Source organism: Crocodylus porosus, unplaced genomic scaffold, assembly GCF_001723895.1.
Source record: "Crocodylus porosus isolate Cpor-Errol unplaced genomic scaffold, CroPor_comp1, whole genome shotgun sequence".
Lineage (NCBI taxonomy): Eukaryota > Metazoa > Chordata > Crocodylia > Crocodylidae > Crocodylus > Crocodylus porosus.
In genome coordinates this window covers 5241014-5249250 of record NW_017728947.1, presented here as the reverse complement: position 1 = coordinate 5249250, position 8237 = coordinate 5241014, and the positions used below count along the sequence as shown (strand labels likewise).

The 8237-nt window shown below is 48.1% G+C and overlaps 1 long non-coding RNA gene across 1 annotated transcript in view; it reads left to right on the top strand.

Annotated features, from left to right (window-relative positions):
- The first annotated feature begins 2223 nt into the window (after window positions 1-2223).
- LOC109321590 overlaps window positions 2224-8237 on the top strand; it is a 15950-nt gene continuing 9936 nt past the window's right edge. The window contains exons 1-2 of the long non-coding RNA XR_002104094.1: window positions 2224-2235; window positions 3903-3906. This is a non-coding gene — a long non-coding RNA (uncharacterized LOC109321590). The remainder of the gene's footprint in view (window positions 2236-3902; window positions 3907-8237) is intronic.

Sequence of the window (8237 nt, the reverse complement as noted above, 5' to 3'; positions counted from 1 at the left end):
ACATGTCTTATTAGGAGAGGCTGAGGGAACTGGGCTTATGTAGTCTGGAGAAGAGAAGACTGAGAGGGGATTTAATCAGGGGTACACCAATAAAGATTTTTTGGGCTGATATGGCTGGTTAAAAATTTGCCATTGGTATCAGTCAATACCGGTTTGGTTGCCAGTATGCAGCCTGGTAGCTTGGAGAGCAGTGTCAATTAGCATACTGGTAAGTCTGTTGTGGGAAAGGGGTGTGGGGGAGCAGTTTGAAGCCCCCATGGTGAGGGAGGGAATGGGGCAGGGGTAGGGGCAGGCACTGCCCAGCAAGGGCAGGACAAGGCAAGGCATAGGACAGAGCTGCAGCTCTTCTGGGAGGCGCAGAGGGGCAGGGATGGGGGAGCAGCTCCCGCTGCTGTATATACCCCTGGGGGGAGGCACAGGGAGAATGTGCTCCCCAGATCTGTGTGCAAGACCAGGGCAGGCTGCCACTGCAGGCTGGGGTCCAGGGGCCGTACCAGCTTCTTCCTAGTGGGGTAGGACTGGGACAGGCCTGTGCTCAGGCTAGGGCAGGGTGGGCAGCAACAGCACTGGGGGCTACACCACCCTGAAATTCACCATAGCCCCCCCTGTAGCCACCCCTCCCATGCCACCACCCAGCCTGAGTGTAGCTCCCCCACTGGGAAGAGGCTAGCACAGCCCCTGGCCCCCAGCCTGCAGTGATAGCCTGCCTCTACCCCACGCATAGATCTGGGGGGCACATGCTCCCTGTGTCTCCCTCAAGGGTATGTGCAGTGGTGGGAGCCCGCCCCTCTGCACCTCCCAGAAGAGCCACAGCTCTGCCCCGCACCCTGCCGGGCAGCATCTGCCCCTGCCCCAGCCCCAGCCCCAGCCCCACTCCTTCCCTTACCGCAGGGGCCTTAAGTCACCCCCCATACCCCTTCCTTCCCTCCCACAGACTTACTGGCTGGACTCTGCTCTCCAAGTTGTCAGCTTGCATTCCTGGCTGTGTGCACACTGCAGCTGTGCACATGTATTTATTGGTGACATTATTGGCCACATCAGCAAAAAAAAGCTGATTGCTGATAATGTCAATTTTCCTTTTATGAATGCCGATATGATATGGACCGATGTATCAGGACACCTCTAGATGTAATAGCAGCCTTCAACTACCTGAAGAGTGGCTCCAAAGACGATGGAGCTAGACTAGTCTCAGTGGTGGGAAATGACAGAAGAAGAAGAAGAGTCTCAAGTTGCAGCAAGGGAAGTTTAGGTTAGATATTAGGAAAAACTCTCTCATGAGGAGGGTAGTAAAACACTGGAACAGGTTACCCACAGAGGTTGTGAAGTTTCCATCCCTGGAGGTTTTTAAGATCCAGCTAGACAAAGCCTTGGCTGGGATGATCTAGTTGGGGATGGTTCTGCTTTGAGCAAGGAGTTAGACTAGATGAGCTCCTGAGGTCCCTTCTAACCCTAGTTTTCTATGATTCTAATTTTATCTAAAACACAAGAGTTTATCCATTAAAAAATAAATCACTCAATTAGTGTAGTGTTAACTGATGTAATTTTTGTTCCCTCTTAAAGCTCCACTTACATTCTTCAAATACTGCAGGAAACAGTTACCTTTCTTAGAATTGCCTAGCTGCCAATGATGGAGCTTGGGTTGAGGCTCCTGCATTTGAAAGTAATTTCAGTACAAAGACAAAACAGAATGTTCGAAAAGAAAAGGTGTGCATGTTGGGGAGGAGAAATAGCAAGGAGAAAGTCAGGGACTTCCCTCCCATGGCATCTCACCTCTAATATATGCAGAATAAAGGCATGTTCCAGCCATATTCAACCAATTTAATTTGTACTTTCATTCATTTCAGGGCTCAGTTTACAATTGTCTCTACTTTTCCCCAGCATAGTTTATGGGGCTTCCTAATTTCTGCTTACAGGCCTGGCCTAAATCAGGGGTGTCAAATACATCTGGCCCTGCTGACCATATGAGGGTTGCTGGGCCAGTCTGCCGGCCAGATTAGGACCAACTCCCTGAGCCATGTGCAGCATCTGTGCAGCATGTGCTTGTCCCACTCCAGGGCTTGCGCTGTATGTGACATGTGGATAGACTTGGTGCTGCATGCAGCACAGTGGGGCAATCCAGGGTGCAGGCTGCATGTGGCATCCCGCTGGACCAGGCCTGTTCACTGGCTTTAGGTTGGGCCCCAGGCTGCCTGCACATGCCTGCACATGCCAGACTGAGCACACAGGGCTGGTCCAGTGGGACACCACATATAGCCCATGCCCCAGATTGTCTCCCCGCCCCCTGTGCTGAATGTAATACCAGGTCCAGCCCCTACAGATTGAGTCCTGGGGCTGGCATGGGATGCAGGCTAGACTAGCTGTGGTTGCTGTACAGGAAGCTGGCATAGGGCCTGTGTTGCATGTGGCTGCATGTGCTGCATTTGTCTCTACTAGATAGGCCCTGTGTGCTGGCTCTGGCATGACCTCATCTAGACCAGCCTCAGAGCTGATCCAGTGTACATACTGCATGCAGCATGCACTTCCTACCAACTCCCTATGCTGCTTCCAATGTAGGGTCCAGCCCATGTGCCATAGGCAGGGCTAGGGCTGATGCATGCCCCATGATGGCCCAGAGACCCACATAAGCTCCATGGGTCAGATCTGGCCCAAAAGCTGTCTGACACCCCTGGCCTAAATACCTTAACTTTGTAACAAGGAAGGAGACAGACAGATTAAGTGACCTGTGCAAGATTTTACAATTTGTGGAAGAACTAGCATTAGAATCAAGATTTTACCCCTTTCGATCAGGTTCCTTAGTTGCAAGACTATTACTCTCTCCATCTAATCCAACCCTCTACACAGCCTAGAAAATGTGGATCTTCCTTTTGAAAGCTCCTATGAGTGTTGGGTTTTCCTTAACTTTGTTATTAGTTCTACCTCTTCATGCAAGACATCTAAAAATATCTCATCCTTGTCCTAATTGTGAAGTCCTTAGTGTCCAAACACAGAGACACATGCTTAACTTTGAATCAACTGGAACTGCTCACAGGTTTGAATTTAAGCATGTTTGCCTCATTAAGTACTTTAATTTTTCCTTTCCTTGTATCATTGCTCTCCAGAGCTAATTCATTTCTGAAAAAAAAAGGTGCTTTGTGGCAGATACCCTTTATCATACTGTGATATACAGAATATGAAGTCTGTATGCTCTTTGTTTACATAATTGCCATGGATTCCCTTTCTTGTTACATGATGAATGGCCTTCAGGCATATCGTTTAACGTATCAAAATGCAAAGGAATACAGGATGTTACTGTATAACTATTGCATGGTATCTGTACCAGGTAGGTTTATTACAAATACAGGCAGTTCCAGCGTAACATTTAAATCTGTTAAAGGTGTTAGGGAAACACAGTGTATTCTATATAAACGTATTTTACGGTAAACACAGATTGCACATACTGAGATTAAGCTGGGTTCCAAGCAGAATGGCAAACTTGCACAACCTTATGGCAAGCCTAGCAGGAGTTTGGTATTTTTCCTAAAGCTCTACATTCTGAAATAAAGAGATCGCATGACTACCTCTACTTTGATTTTAAAAAAAACACAGTTCCTTGTTCTCACTGGAGCAGAAAATAAAAGCTTGAAAACTTGGAGTGAGTGAACCCTAGGAGCTTGAAAACCAGAAGACAGAAAAAAACACTGAGGATATTTTTTCTTTTTAAAAAGGCCCCATGACTTTCAAGGCAGAGACTCTTGATACAGTTGGGCTCAGATTTAGGATTTCTGGGTGTTTGGTGCTGGCAAAACTGTCTGACCTCTTCTTTTCACACCCTCAACTTCTTTCTGAACTCTCTCACGTGTCATCCCAGTCTGGAACATAACGTACAAAAGGCAATTTTTATTGCAGCCTCAGAGTTTGTAGAGAGAGGTCACGGAGGTGACGGAGGGGTGGAGGGGAGGAGTGCAATAAGTTTATTATTCAACTGCTACAACACAGTGCAAAACCACCTTTACTGTGCTGGTGAGTCTCAACCAGGGTGCCATGGCATCCTGGGGTGCCTTAAAGTCCTTTTAAGACATGCCTCTTACCATGAGCACTGCGTGGGATGCCCCTCAACATTAGCACTGAACAACATGATGCACAATATAACCTGGGGACTTCCAACAGGTAACTGGAGCCTCCAAACTATTCTCCCCTGTTTTGTTTTGTATTTTTTGCGAGGGAAGAATCCCTCTAGTATTTTTCCCTGCAAAAACTAAGAGCTAGTATTTTCTGAGGGGGTGGGGGGCCTCGGGGCTAAAAAGAAAAAAGAAAAGGTTAAGAACCACTAGGCGCACAAAGTCCCAGTGCCTTCTGGGTGGAGAAGGTGCTTTGGCAACATTTTATAGAAGCAGGACATTGGCTACCCTGGTCCCCCTGCATTACCTGTGGCAGGTTAGGGCTTTAGGTCTTTGCTGTGCCAGGGTTGAAGAACTTATGTGGAGTTGAGGATAGGGTTGTATGGGATGGCTTGAATAGGGATGCTGCCTTAGGCAGGACTAGATGATCTCCAGAGGTCCCTTCCAGCCCTGCTTCTCTATGACTTTATGCATACTCCATCTCCAGATGCATGGGGGGAGCAGGTCAGACAAGAACCCTTCTGCAGGCACCCTGCCACAAGTAAAGCAGAGGAAGCACAGCAGCCAATATCCTGCTTCTATAAAACGATATCAAAAAAGCATTTAATCCATGCACAGGGCCCTGCCACTGTGTGCCTAGTTGTTCACAGCCTTTTCATTTTTCAGCTTGGAAACATCTCTCAGAAAATATGAGCTCTTTAGTCTTTGCAGCCTGCCTTATTTGAAGCTCAGCCAAAAAGCATTCCTTAATGCAAACAGTAGAAAAACCTGCAGGTGGAGAGGGGCTGGGGGCTCTGACACACTCAGGTACATGAGAAGGCAGGCAGTGTTCTTTGGGTAAATGTGATATCTTTTATTAGATCAACTCAGTAGCTGGAAGCATACAGCGCATGCCCCCAGTGGTTGGTGGGGCACAGTAGCGGTGGGAGCATGGCAGCAGGAGCGTGACAGCGGTAAGCAGGAATTGGCAGTGGGGTGGCGAGCAGCAACCACCCACAGGCACCACTGTGTTGGCAGCACTTTTTTGCAGGGCGTGCACCGCCATGCTCAAGGGGTGCACATGCATCTGTGTGGACCCCCTATGCATCGCCCCTGGCTGGAAAAATTGTTCTTTGCCAGCTTTCGGGCACAAACACCCTTCTTCAGGCACAGAGACCGTTTGCTGGTGTTTTGTATTCTCCTGGAGAAGGGAGGAGGCTTTCCTGCCCAGAAGTCATGCAGCCACCTTAGAGAGAAGCAGTGTTGCCAGGTCTTAAATATGAAATTATCGTATTGGAAGCTCAAAGTTGCCTGGTCTGAGAGACCAGAGTTTGTGTGTGCAGTGAAACATCAGAAACCCCAGGTGGGGTGGAGGATGTTTGCTGGCAGTATGGCTACTTATGGTTCTGGACTGACTCTCGGATTTGGAATTCGTTTTGGCTAATGTGGCTTGGAAGACAGAAAATTAAAAAAAAACTGGTACAAAGTATTGGGTGTGTGGGGGGGCATGGCTTTGCTGAATGTCTGGGCATGCTGGGACTCTTCTGGACAGGTTTGCAGCTCATGGTGTTTTCCCAGTTTTCTGTGGCCAGTGGTTGACGTAAGATCATGTGTGTCTTGTGTCCCCTTTCATTATGTCAGTGTCCAGAACAACACGTGTGCATTACATTTTGCAGGAAAATCAGGAAAATGGCAAGTGAAACATTTGAATGACTTAAGCTAGCATTTGGTCATGACACTATGAGCTGTGCAAGAGTTTTTGAATGGTATCATTGGTTTAAAGGATGCTCATTGGTCAAAAGTGATGAGCTTTCCCAATGCCCTTTGGCATCACAAAATGATGAAAATGTGGCAGCAGTTTACAGTTTGGTGCAAAATGATAGGCGATTGACTGTGAGACAGCGGAAGTAGTTGGAATTTCTGCTGGTTCATGTAATTCAATTCTAACTGGCGATTTGAGAATGAAATGACCAGAAAAATGACTAAAATGTAGGTGTCCGACTCTTGGATGCTTCACCACAACATGCCTGCCCACTCAGCACAGCTGATGAAACAATTTTTAGCCAAACACCATATCCCACAAGTGCCGCAGCCTTCATATTCACCTGATATGGCCCCATATGACTTTTTTCTCCTCCCTCAACTAAGGAAAACCTTGAAAGGAAAAAGATTCTGTGATATGGAAACCATAAAACAAAATATGACTGAGCAGCTTTTAGCGATTCCACAAACTGGGCAGGGGGCTAGACTTGATGATCTTATGGGGTCCCTTCCAGCCCTAATGTCTATGAAATCTGTGAAATTGCTTACCAGAGGTACTTCCAACACTGGCAGAAATGCTGGGAGAAGTGAGTGGCTGCAGAAGGAGCATACTTAGAAGGACACAAAGCCAAAACCCTTGTAAATAAAATATTTTGCTTCCTACAGCATCAGTCACGATACTTTTTGAACAGCCCTCGTATTTTGAGGCAAGCAGTCCTAAGAAAGCACTGACAGCAAGCCCAAAAGTCAGTTAAAACTTGCTGGGAATGACTTGGGTTTTGCATACGCTGCATCAATTTGCTGCCTCAGAAATTACAGGGATAAAGGTTGTGGCCCTGTCCATCTAAAAGTACAAGCAGTCAGTGTGGTACAGGTGATATCTTTTATTAGACCAACTAGGGTTCAAATTACACTTTGACGCTTGGGGGGCTCTGCAAAAAAATTGGGCTGCCCATCACGATGCCCTAATAAAATTAGAGACCCTCAGGTTATAATTTTCAAATCTTCTGGGGGGGGCCTTGGTCAATTATGGGGTTGCTCAGCCCCCCTGAACTCCCCAATAATTTGCACCCTGAGACCAACTAGATAACTAGAAACAAAATTGTTCTTTATTATAGAATCATTGAATAGAAGGACCAGAAGGGACCTGTAAGATTATCAAGTCCTGTCCCCTGTCATGGGCAGGAGGTAACTGGGTTCAAACAAACTCCACGAGGTGCTTGTCCAGCCTCCTCTTGAATACCTTGCAGGGACGTATTTGGGTGCTGCTCTGAGACAAAAAGAAATGCACATCTCCAGAACTCTTGGTTCAGAGATGATACTTTTTATCAGCTCAACTACGAAGTTGCAGAAAAAGTTCTTTTTTTGTGTGTGTGATTTCTTAGTTGGTCTAATACAGCGGTTCCCAACTTCGGGTCACAACTCAAATGAGGGTCATGGGGGTAATGCCGGTGGTGCTACACACAAAGGATGAGCTGCCACATGGTGGGAGTTCTCCACCCCTGGGCCAACACCCCGCTGCACTCTACTCCTAGCAGTGGGTCATGGCCAAAAGGGGTGGGGACCCACTGGTCTAACAAAAGCTTTCATCTCTGAACCAAGGGTTTTGCATTTATCGGCAAGCTTTGGGCACACATGTGCTCTTCCTCAGGCACAGGAGAGGCAAAGATGGTACAATTTCTCATAGGGTATAAAATTCATATTGTACAGGACAGCTGGAAGGGGCGGGAGGGGCTGGAGAACAAAGAAAAATGGTGTTTGCAAGTGTCTAATAAAAGACAGGGATGTACTTGGTAGCCGTGCTGATCTGAGACAAGAAATGCAAAAATCTAAAACCACGGGTGACTGGTACTTCCTGAGTCAGGGCAGGCACCTGCCCCCCCCCCCGTTGCTGACTGGACGGGGGTTCCCCTGCAGCCCATTGCACCGACTGGGGGAGGTCCTGGGTTGGCACAGTCAGCTGCGGAGGAGCCCCCCACGCCCGGTCACTGTGATCGGCCGTGAGGGAGCCGCAGGGATCACTTCTCCTGGGGCCCCCGCTCCCCGGCTGGTGCTTTCCCCTGCCCCTCGCCTAGGCGGGGAACACTGCCTGTCGGGGGGTGCACATGCCCCCCTGCGCACCCTCGACGCGTCACCTCCTGGTCCAGAAAGGATACCTTTAGGTATCACTGACTCCTCTGTGAAACCCTATGAAATACGAACTTTCATTTGCACCTAGGAGAGCTTTTGCAATCTTTTCCTCCCGTACCCGATGAAGGCTGTTTGTGCCCGAAAGCTTGCAATTCACTTTTTTTTGCGTGTGGGAGAAAAGCCCGCTGGTCTAATAAGAGCTCTAAGCCATTTGGGAATCAAGAGTTCTCGATTTGGGCACAACAAAAAGAAGAGAGCCGCCGGCCCCCG